The sequence below is a fragment of the Alligator sinensis genome, unplaced genomic scaffold, assembly GCF_000455745.1.
Source record: "Alligator sinensis unplaced genomic scaffold, ASM45574v1 scaffold685_2, whole genome shotgun sequence".
Lineage (NCBI taxonomy): Eukaryota > Metazoa > Chordata > Crocodylia > Alligatoridae > Alligator > Alligator sinensis.
In genome coordinates, this window is record NW_005842314.1 from 744,188 (window position 1) to 756,676 (window position 12,489).

Here is a 12,489-nt window from a genome sequence, read left to right on the forward strand (position 1 = left end):
AGTTTCACAGAGGCTGAGAGCCTTCGGTAATGTTGACATGGAAGACAAGGTAACCTGCTACTCATATGAGCCAGGAGCAGCTTGCTTCTTGGAAAAAAGGGAAAAAAACAACAACAACATTACACCTGTGCCATGGGAAAGTAAAAGGGTATATGACTACAGGGCTGTGCACTCTTAAGTATTGTGGGCTGGCCTTGGGAACTGATGAGGACCAAGTTAAAGCAAAACCAAGAAACCTCAGAAGTTTAATAGTGGCAGAGAACTCATCCAGCCATGGCTCAGAACCTGACCTGGTCTTCTTCACATTTGAGAGATCAAAAGAAGAAAATAATTAAATGAGAAACATTTTGGCCTCAAAAGCCTGAAAGGTTAATGAAAGAGGATAGAGTGTATAATTTCTACTGAATGAGGCTTTACAGTTGCATTTAAGCACTGGAATATGTATTACAGAATGATGCATTGCCTTCTTCCCTATATAACCATTATAACATACACCAGACAATACAGGCTGCCAGCCCTTGCATAAGAGGAAAAGAAGGAGTGACAAGTACTAGCTGTATATTAATATATCACAGCTGGCACACTATTATTTTGTCCTAATGTCCTCTGGGGGAATTGTTTTTAAGCTCTGCAGATACGGTTCAGAACACTGTCACTTGTCATACAAAATGTAATGCCTGTCCAAATGCTGCATGCAAACATCTGTTACGCTCTTCTCCCCTGGCTTGAAATATCCTATAATGTAAATCTGCCAAATCATCACCTGTGTCCCAGCAGGAGGATTTTGCTAACTTTTAAACTCTTTGGGCCAAATTTACAAATGATGCATAGGGAATGCTGCAAGAGATACTTAGGTAAGCTTTTGTAACTCATGCACAAAGGAGCTGGAAGACAGGCATGTAGCAAGAAGAAAAACAACTGCCAGGAGGTTATAAGTCAGTGCAAGTTAATAATTACAGTTCTGCATCCCTCATTCACATAGGTAATCATTTTAATTACATTTCTGTTCAACTATGGATTTCTTGTCCTTTACACTAAGACAATACCTGAATTCAAAGCACCCTGAAGTCAACAGAAAAGTTGATCTAAATTACGCCACTTGCAGAAAACCATGCAACTTAGACCAATTCCACCTCAGGCTTTTTGAATGTCTGTACCTAGCCACTACCTACAATTCCCATCGGGTGAATTGCAGAAGCAGAAGAGTCACACCCACCCAAGGGTACCTACAAAAGTAGTCTAATGAAGCCAGTAAGATCACTCACATGTCAAGGAAAAGGTTGGTCCAGTGGTAAAAGCTAGAGCCTGACAGTCAAGAGAATCCCTGTTCAACATCCCATTCCACCTTAGGCTTCCTGTATGACCTTAGGCAAATCACATAGTTTTTCTGTGCCTCAGTTATCCATCTGATTTATAATGTAAAGATGTGGAAGAATGCATTTCACAGGGTTGTTGCAAGGAAAAATCCATTAACTACTGCTTTGTGCTCAGATGCTAAGATAGAGTAGATATGTACATCCCTCTGAGAGGACTAAGGACTGATCTTCCTATTACTGACATCAGCAGAAATGAAGAGAGGAGTTTGAACAATACAAAACTAATTAAAAAAAAACAAACAAGGCTGTGAGCACTAATATTGGCCATCCCACACACTGGCTCTCACAACCTTATATTTCTGTAAGAGAAAATCCTCATATCAGTTACAGGCACTTAAACCCAATCAACTCTCTTCAAGTTAATAGAGTTAACTTCAAGATTTACACCAATGTAAGTAACAGCAGAATTTGGCCATTAATGGTAAATTAGATTATCTTAGATACAAGAGAAATTACCGTTATGCAAGTTATATTACTTCACATAACATCTCGGAAATGAGACTTAACATCAAATTCAGATGAGGATTAAATCAATAGCTAGTGAACTGAATTTAATGGATTAGCACTCAGTAATACTGGCTCATAATTTGCCATTTGTTGATACTTTCCCCACCCCAGATTCTTAGAATCATAGAAAGTTAGGGTTGGAAGGGACCTCAGGAGGTCATCTAGTGCAACCTCCTGCTCAAAGCGGGACCATCCTCAACTAGATCATCCCAGCCAAGGCTTTGTCCAGCTGGGTCTTACAAACCTGCAAAGACAGAGATTCCACAACCTCTCTGAGTAACCGGTTCCAGTGCTTTACTACCCTCCTAGTGACAAAGTTTTTCCTAATATCTAACCTACACTTCCCTTGCTGCTACTTGAGACCATTGCTCCTTGTTCTGTCATCTGCCACCACTGAGAACAGTCCAGCTCTATCCTCTTTGGAACCACCCTTCAGGTAGTTGAAGGCTGCTATTAAATCCCATCTCAGTCTTCCCTTCTCCAAACTAAATAAGCCCAATTCCTGCAGCCTCTCCTCCTACATCACATGTCCCAGCCTCCTCACGATTCTCACTGCCCTCCATTGGACTCTCTCCAATTTGTCTACACAGTACCCCAGATGTGGCCTCACCAGTGCCAAAGAGAGGGCAAGAATCATTTCCCTCAATCTGCTGGCCACTCTCCTACTAATGCAGTCCTGTATGCTGTTAGCCTTCTTGGCAATGAGGGCACACTGTCGGTTCATAATTCTTGTGTTTGAGTCTTGTAAGGCACTATTGTATTTTATTGAAAATAAACTAATTCTCAGTAGGCAAAAGTATTTAGAACCAACTTCAGGGTTAAACAAGCAACTTCCAATTCCTGGGAAAACTACATTCCAATTTTTTTTTAAAATTTCCCAGAAATAAAAGCAAAAAACAACATTTTGAAAACTTGCCTGCTCCCAGCATACATAAATCAAACTGTTGTTGATCAGATATACTGAACGTCTAAAGGTACAGCCCATTAATAAATCTATCCCAAGTGATACAAAAGGCAGTTTTTGAAAATAGATTTTACGATACTCTGGAACAAAAATGTTGGTCTCTCACAAGATAGCAGCACACACTACCCCCAGCCCATAATCCTGACACTTAAACATCTCACTATAATTCAGCCTTTCCTTACAGTTCATTAACTTCTTTCAAAAGCAGGAAAGAAACCAGGAAAACTCTGAAGAGCATCAATGGGATTTGATATACGTTATAGTAAACAGTGGTTTCTACTGTTCAATATTTTCTCATTTTGTTTTCTGTAAATCAGTCTCATTACATTAACATACATATCGGGATATGATCTGAGAATCAGGTAACAAATATGAATAATAAGCTTTCGTGAGACTGTCATGAAGAGCTCACTCCCTCATTTTGAAGAGAATTTTGCACTGGCAAAAGGGATTGGAGTAACATGCTTTTTAAAAGCCAACCATGAGACAAATGGAAAATTTTTCAGAAACACAAGAGTAGTTAACTCCCAGTGACTTTCCAGTTTTGAGGTGTTCAACTCCCCTAGACTAGAGTCTTTTCAAAATGTATCTATTTATTTTATTTATCATTATTTATATATTTATCAAGGTAACTCTATCAAGTTAGCTTTAAACTATATAATTCAAGTTCCAGAAACAGTCTAATTGCAGGAGCAGGATGCAATAATTTACATTGCTGAGAGGGAGGATAAATTAGAAGTAGCTCCTATAAAGTTAGCTTAGTTATCTCTGTGCTATACTGCAGATGCTACACTGCCGTCTGCACTGCAGCCTTACCCTAAGGTCTCCTGAAAGTACTCCTGAAAACCACCTGGTAAAGAATTCAAAAGCGCCCAAAAGTCCAAACCTGCTTCCACTGATTTACATGGTCATTTTATATTAAGCTTCAATGGGAGCAAAACTGAACTGTTTTGAAAATCCAGGTCCCATTGGGCAGATTTTCAAAAAGGCTCAGTTATGTTCAGCCAGTAGCAGCTGCTGGGTGTAGAGCAAGCTGAAAATCTGTCCCAGTGATTTTTTAAAATAGGCTAATGTAATATGGTCACATCTACCTCTACTGTCTGGATCTAGCAACTACACTACCACACTGCTTGACAGCTAATGGAGCTATTCCTTTAACTCATGTGACAGTCAGAAGGTCTCAGATTCAATCGTCTGGGAGGCAACCATAGCTCCTTATAATATGATTTATCAACAGCATGAAAAGCGTGCCTTTGCATGTCCCCAAAAACATGACACTGATGTAAGCAAAAAGCAACTAATAATAATACAGCGATAAATAATTAATTAAAACAATGTACTTTGCCTACTGGCACAATCCCTCCATAGATCTCAAAGCACTAGAGCATCATTACTGATTCAAACTGCCCAAAGAATTGATCTTTACTAAAGTATGTGGGGTTCCTAACAGCAGACGTAGCATAAAAGCACATTGCCCCAAGCAAAGAAAGAAAGCCTGGCTTTGTGTCATGGCTACCACTGTACAAAGCAGTTTGAATAAGAAGGATCAGAGGAGAAGTTTGATGGAACTATTTTCTATGCACCCATTATCTATCTACATGAAATGTATTTTCTGAGTGGACAGGATGAGATACATTAGCAGACAACAGCAGGACACTATTCTTGTCCTACATGTAGCGTGGCTCAAATGCGATCTGAATGGCTCCCTAGCGTTTGAATTTATAGTCTACTTGGGGACATTGAGTATTGTGTCTCACTATAAAGAACTAAAAGCATTGCAATCATTGTTTATAAATCTTTGAGAAAAATACATTTTCCTAGCTGCAACTATGACAACAGGCAGCCCAATATTGAGCTGGGATGCATAGTGTAATATACAAAGTATTTGTTATTTTTCCAGGTTCTGAGCTGGTTTATTAGAAAATGTGGGGTAATTAGACTGCTCTCCACGTATTTACTCAGTATGAATAGGTTTCATGTACTGGAAAGTTACCGAATGGACACCTGAAGTTTTGCTTTTACTTAATTGATGTTAGGAAAAGCTTTGAAATTAAATCCAGAATTCAAACCTCTGTGAACTTTGATGGAGGACTGCTTTAGATCTAGGATTGGTTATGAAGTTTACAGCTACCTCCTTCCCCACCCACTAAGCTAAAATGAGCCAAGTCAACTCATTCATGGTCAAGAACTTGTGCATGTTCTGGATGCAAGTCTTGTAAATGACTCTTCAACAGAGGAAGTTTAGTTTTGTTTGCTGCACCAGCTTACCTTGTTGTGACTCCAAGGCAACGCTATGACTTAGATGTTGTTATTCCTGATTTACAACATAGCAGGAATAAAACGATTTTGGTTCTGTGCCACCATCTCTAACAAATAGAAATAAGCTTACTTTTATTACTAAATGTTTGAACATTTTAACTTCTGGAACTAGTATGTTATAATTAATTGTGCTACTTGTGTCATCTGTTTGCCCATATATAGCATGCTGTCATTCAAAATGAACATTTTATGGAAGAGGTAGGAGTGAAATGGTCATTTTTCTCTGTACTTTACCAAAAAAAATAAAGGGGCCAGTGTGACCTATTAACCATTATAAACATTGATCGATCTGATAGCTGTTACTGAATAACAAAATTAAGAGAGTGAAACGCCCATGTCTCTTGGCCACACAATTATATAGGGCTAGAATCTGATGCCTTATTTTCCTTAGATGTGACTAAATCATCTTTCTTCTCAGATATCCGCTCTTCATTCTGGCTAGGGAGAGACATTACACATAAACTGGTATAAGTGAACAGAAACTGGTTCAAATCTGTAACACAACAGAAGTTCAGGGCACATAACTGCTTTCAAAATGTCCGAAACCAGTTTCAGACAAAACTGGATGGGTATAGTATCAGACTTAACTGATTTAGGTTAAATTGGTTCATTCAACTTCTGTCCCACATCTCCTCCAGATTCAACTTAACTCCCAGTCCCCCAGCATCCCAGGGTGCTTTGTAATGCTCCCGCAAAACCTTACTCACAGGGTGGGCAGACTAGCCTTGGCCCAAGTTGTTTGCTTTAGCTCAGCAGGGAGGCATGCTCTAGAGCCCCCCAGCTTTTGGCCTGGGCTATTCCAGATATGTGGCTGCATGTCCTGAATCACAAAGGAATGTCTGTTTACTTGCTTATTGATTCAACCTACACAGCTTAAACTAACCTGCAAAAATTGAATCAATTCAGCCTTGGGCTTTTTGACTGCCTGTACTTCGCCCAAGTGGCTACGTTCTCTCTCTTTGCTCTCTTTCCAACATAATTACTTAACATTCAACCTTGTCCACTTAATTCTGGTTTAGATTTTGTCTCCAAATGCTGTACCCAGAGATATTCCACATCTTTGTACGTGGAAATCCTGCATGGCTGGGGCTCATCTGTCTCTGCAGATTACACTTCCTTCTCAGTCCATGCTGAGTTAGCACCAGAGCCATTTCTATATTGGTCTTAATGGAGATTCCTAGCACAGCTTGTAGAATCACTGGAAGGCATATAACAACTGAGAATCTGTGTACAAACTACCTGCCACTGGGTTTCTAACATTTGCATTTTCCCTGATTTGTGCCACTATAGTAAAAAATACCACCTTTGTTAAACCTAAGTCAAGTATTTGCATTCACCTAACTATGTTTATCCAGAATATTATTTTCACAGCTGCTAAGAACATCATTACCAACTAAACAGCCAGTCTAAATTATTAAGTAAACAGAACAATTTATGTTTCTGCAATACTCAATATTCCCCATCCAAGCTCTGAAATCAAGTATGCTAGACATCAGGCCCTCTTCCCTTGGACCAATTTCAAGATCCAGTATTTTATCATCATTTGTTCTCAGATTATAATTGTCCATTGACTTTGATTAAGCTCTTCTTAGACTGAGCTCTTGAGCACAGAGAGCATTTCCCTCCCTTAAATGCACAGAATAGCTTGCTTTGTAGGTGTTGTTCCCTCTCCTTACTCTTCATTATTCTCTTATTGCTGAATTTGTTTTTCTAAAAATAATTTCTGAAAACTTCCCTTTGCTGTCCCTTTTTTCCCCATTTATTCCCAGTCTTTACCATCAGAGATGGATGTTATTCTTCATTATGTTTCCTTTTCTAACAACACAGCCTTCAAAATTGGAAGTAGATCAAAATGAGGAAATGCTTTGCTGCTTGAAATGTGCCTGTGAATTTGAGGCAGGAGTCTATGCTACTTCTCATACCAAATAATCAGCATTTCAAATAATCACCAGGGATTTCTGGGTGCCCAATTAAAACCAAACAGTCTTCCAAAAGGCAGAGCACCCACAACTCCAACTGATGCCAGTAATAATTTACATGAGTTCAGAACATCTAGAAGTCCAAGCTGACACTACTGGAAGGTGATCACTCAGGAATAGAGTTGCTTCAAAATTAGACATAAGTTATGAAAACTTGGGCTTTTTTGGTTTCTGTGGCACTTCCAACATGTTACATGCTGTACAGACATAAAAGACAATGTTGTAGCATAGGAATACAAAAGAAAAAGTAAAATCTCTGTATTTAAATCCCACAAAACTTTTTTTTTTTGTTCTGTAAAGAGGTCCTATGGAGATTTGGGTAAAGACACATATAAGTCTTCTTTCTCTAGTATTTTTATTCGGTTTCTGAAGCTGTCCTATAAGGTATGTTCCTGAATGGCAGACTGAATCACACTAAGTTTCTATAAGAAATAAGCAGTCTTCATAAGTATGGTTCTGAATCAGCAAGATGCTTCAGCATATGTCTCCATTGTCACGAATTCTCTGCTCCAAACAAACCGAGTCTGTAATAGGGGCTGCACAGGCAAGGAAAAATAAAAAAATTAAGGTTTCATTAGATCTTCATGCTTCACGGTAAAGGCTTGGACTGCTGCCCAAAATTGGGCTTGTGATGAAGGTGAAAACTTGCTACTGTTTGATGATATTGTCATTAGCTTCACTTCATGAGATAGCCCTTTTGTTGGCTGCTGCTGAGAATGACATCTAGCCACTTGGGTCATAGCTAGATTAAGTTCATTATTGTTCAAGCAAGAAAGCCCATTACCAGGCCAACAGTTATCCAGCTGCCTTTTTATTTGCTTTCTTTTTTACGAGTGAGCATCAAATGCCTGTCTTGACTCATAGCATTATGAGACAAGCATTATCCTTGGATATTAAGAACCTACTGGAAAACTTAACGTTGTCCTCCCTGGCATGGTTTGACTCACCAGTGTAAATAGGAATTGTTTGGGCCCATCTTAAACCTGATACAGAAGTCTGCTCTAACTCCAACGTGAGCAAAATTTGGTCCTTGGAGAATAAGGACTACTGAGGCCTCCTGTGCAATTATCAAAAGAACCTATATTCACTTATGCAAGTCTTACATTTGGGCTAGCTCACTGCACCAACCAGTGGCTTCAGCACAAGAATCCAGGACCAGAAAGGGCAAGAGTGTAAATGAAGAACTCGCTTCTCTGAGGAGATAAGAATAAAGTGAGATTTTCATCCTGGAGAGCTTAGCTACATACTCCTGACTTCACAGGTTGGTCAGCAGTTCCCTCAGTAAGGCAGGGAACTGCTACCCCCTACACTGTCTAGTTGTCTCATAGCTCTCTACCTTGTTGGTAGACACAGCTGACCACATGGCCTAGGTAGAATGCTTGGGCATATCAAGAGGGGAGTACGGAGTAGTATTAGGGAGATGCTTTTATTTTGCATATGCTATTGGTGAGGCTGATACTGGAATACTCTAGTTCTGGTGTCCAAATTTTAACAGATGATGCTGAAACATTAGATAGGGTACAGAAAAAGAGACACAAAATGGTCTGAAGGTTGGAGAAAATGCCCTACAGTTAAGAGATTTAAAGAGCTTTTTCTGTTTAACTTATTAAAAAGAAAATTGAGAAGTGACTAGTTTACTATGTATAAGTAACTTCAGGGGAAGAAAATATCAGGTACTAAAGGGCTTTTTATTCTTGTGGAGAAAGTCATAGCAAGAACCAATCACTAAACTAATTCAAATTAGATACAAGGCACAAAATGTTGATGCTTCTGGTGATTAACCATTAGAACAAAGTCCCAGGGGCATCAAATCAAGACTGGATGTCTTTCTGGATGGCATGCTTTAATCAAACATAAATTATTGGTCTCAACACAGGGTGACAGATATGGCTTGTCTATACAGAAGATTAGATGATCATCAGATTACATGATCTAATGGTTCCTTCTACAGTGTTCATAATTTTAACACTAAATTGTTGTGCTTTACCTTCCCTTTTCCTTGTGCCTTTTAATAAACACAGCCCATTTTAGTTCAGCTCCTGAAATCCCTGAATGTAGACTAAAGAGATCATTCACATTACAAATTGTACCATCAAATGCACATATTACTGCTTTATGATACTTCTGCTTAATAACAGCAAAAACTACTAGCTCGTCGAGAGTGTTTTTTATCTCTCCATCTTAAAAGCATCTTGCTTTGCAAATGCACATGATTGCACTTATTTTGAAACATTTTCCAGGATGGCCACAGAGCCAAAAACTTCATTCCCTTGTGCCTTGGATCAATAATAGTGGAACAAAACAAAAAGCAGATTATTTTCCCAGTGAATACCTGATGGTAAATACTTCTTAACATCCTCTGACCAGTACACACACACAATGACCATAAATGCTATAAATACTATTTACCATACACAGGCCAAGCGTGTGTGCGTGTTACAAGTGTGTGCTTTTGGCTGTTTTGAATGGGGGGGAGGTATGTGTGCTTTTATGTGGGCAACATGGTCCCTATTGTTCTGGGGTCTGTATCTGGGTCAAAATATGTAAAATTCTCTGGCCTCATTGGAGAGGAAGCAGAAGATTCCCTAGACAAATAGAGTAAGAGAAAGGCTGGAGTGTGGCACTCCCTAATTGGAGAAGGCTTGGGTGATGCCATGCCAGGAACATAAGAACAACTCAGCTATGGGGTTTTTTTTCTTTCTTTTTCCTGGGGCTGCTAATTGCTGCACAGCTGGATTGGGAGCCAGAAAAACTGCTTCCCATGGGGAGGGCGGGGGTCTCCCCCCTCTTCACTGGAGAGGCAAGCAAAAGCTGTGTAAAGTGAAAGCCTCAGGTACAGAGGGGAAAAAGTCTGTCTCGGAGTTTGAGACCCCTATTTTCTCCCTCTTTCCCCTTTTATTTCCTTGAATGGGAGAATACCATGGGGGTATTAATCCCTGGAACAAAGTGATCAGAAATGGAGTCCTGGTAGTTTTGCTGGCAGTTTTGGCCACAGAGTCCTTAAGTGGGATAATACCATGAGGTTATTAATCCCTGGAGCAGATTGACCAGGACTAGGTCCTGACAGTTACTGGCCACATGGCCTCCTCTGTGTTGTAATTGTAGTGTCTCAGCACTGTGGTATAGCTGGGACTGGATGTCCAGGCTACAGGCATAGGCCTGGGCCCTTTTTTCTATTTTGCAGCTATCACGTTTCAGCCGAGCTCTGTGGCTGAACCCCAGCCATACGTTTACCTGGCAGATATGAGCCAGGGTGAATCCTGGCACAGTTTGAGCCAGGGTGAGACCTGGCACTTGTTGTTGATCCAGGCCTCAGTTCAGTATAGGCCTGCCCGGTTCAGGCCCAGTGAGATAGACTACAAAAGGAGGTCCAGGCCTATGTCTCAACCAAGTGGTGTGGTTGGGCACTAGTTGCGGTTCATGCCCAAGCCAAGATAGGCTTGATCTTTCCTTCAAAGTTTTTTGTAGTTTTCTGATGAGCAGAGCTGGGATTGGGACTAGGAATTTGGGGAACATGGGGAATTTGGGCCTAGGAACTGTGGCTATTGAAAGCCACAGTTAACCCTTCAAAGCCACCAAGCAGAAGTGGAGGTCAGCACTCTACTACTTGTCCTTGTGCAACAGATCCCCTTGCAACGCAGAAGGACCCATGCTCTCAAGCACCTCCCCATGGCACAATGAACCCAAGAAGCAGCTCATAGGACTCTCTGGTGTGGGCCCCCCCCCCTCCAGCCCATAGCTGAAGGGCAGGTATAGGGGTGCAGTCCCCAGAGCTATCCTATGGGGAGCCCCAAGTCCCAGACAGGACATGGGTGAAGCCTGCCCCAAGAGGGTGCCACCTATAGACTTTGTTTTGTAGATAATAGTATTATAAAATTATATTTAGCATTTTCTTGTGGGTTTTTTTGTTTTGTTTTTATTCTTTGTAATAAATTTGGGTTTTTGTGTTTTTGTGAGAAAAGGGTTTTGTTTATATGGAATGCCCCAGCAAATTGAGTGTTCCCAGATTTCTGCATGGGGGCTCAAGCCACTGGTATAGTTTATGGGGTACCCTGAAATGTGAACCCGGCCCTTTTTGCTGCTGACTGGTACCTGGCAGAAGGGTTACACTGTGTTCTATAACAACAGTACTCCTTCTTTCAAGCTGTTTGGGTATCTCCTTTGGAATACACATGCCCAGTCTTGAAATACTGCTAGCATGAAAAGGAGCGCATGTAATGCACGCTAGGCCAGGGTCTCTTGTGCCATTTTTTTAGACAATTTCAAGCAGCTGCCAAAAAAAGATCTCAGCAGGAGCTGCAAATCCTTAAGGGCCTGAGCCTCCCCTTGTGTTTTGTATAACCCTGAGTATATAGTGCTCTGAATGTTAAAGCAGAGACATCTGTTCATATGCGAAAGGGGGAATGGTTTTAGGAAGCACCTGGAAGGTATGAAAAAGATATAAAAAACATTACTGCCTATCATATTATTTAAGTAGGGTCAAATGATACAAACAGCTTCAACAGAAGCTTTGCATAACAACAGAGAGCAGAATATTGATATCTTTATACATATCAAAGGAACCTGTTAAGTAAAAACAAGCAATAGCATCATTCAAAATGTGTTACCCAAACCTAGCATTGTCCACTCACACAATTTCAGCATCAGTCTTGCACCATCTCCTGAAGTCATGGTATAACGTGAGAATATTAGTTTTCATAAAAATTAAACAGGAGGTATGGCAGGGTGGTACCTTAGCAACTAACAGGTTCAGAGAGGCAGGAAACACAGAAAGAAGCAAGACATTTCTGGACTCGAATGACTAAGAAACCAGGTAGCTAATATAGAAGGACATTATTTTTCAAATGTCATCATTTTAAGGCACATCTAATGTGTTTGGTTTTTTTTTAAAATCTTATGATTTTGAACACCTGGAGTTAGCACAAGGCAGTGCTGCTCTATGAATGGGGCTTCTAGATGCTAACACAATACAAACAGCAAGACACTCATGTGATGTCAACCCCATAAATCTCAGTGGGAGTAGTGAATATTCAATGCTTTTTAAAAAGGGCTCAGAATCTCCACAGATTGGTCCCTCAAATTGTCCAATCAGCTGTGCATCTAATTACAAAATACAATGTACTGTCAGACTTGCTTTCCAAAAGTCACAATGGAGCAGTTCCCAAACTGTGGGTAGCGACCCCAAAAGAGGTTGCAACATCAGCAGACGGGGTCACAATAAACGGGGACCTGGGGGCACAGGTGACATGCTGGAGTGGGGCACAGGCGACACTGTGGTGGGGGGGGCAGGGGAGCAGAGGTGATGCAGCAAAAAGGGGGGGGGGGGGCAAGGCGAGATGGCAGG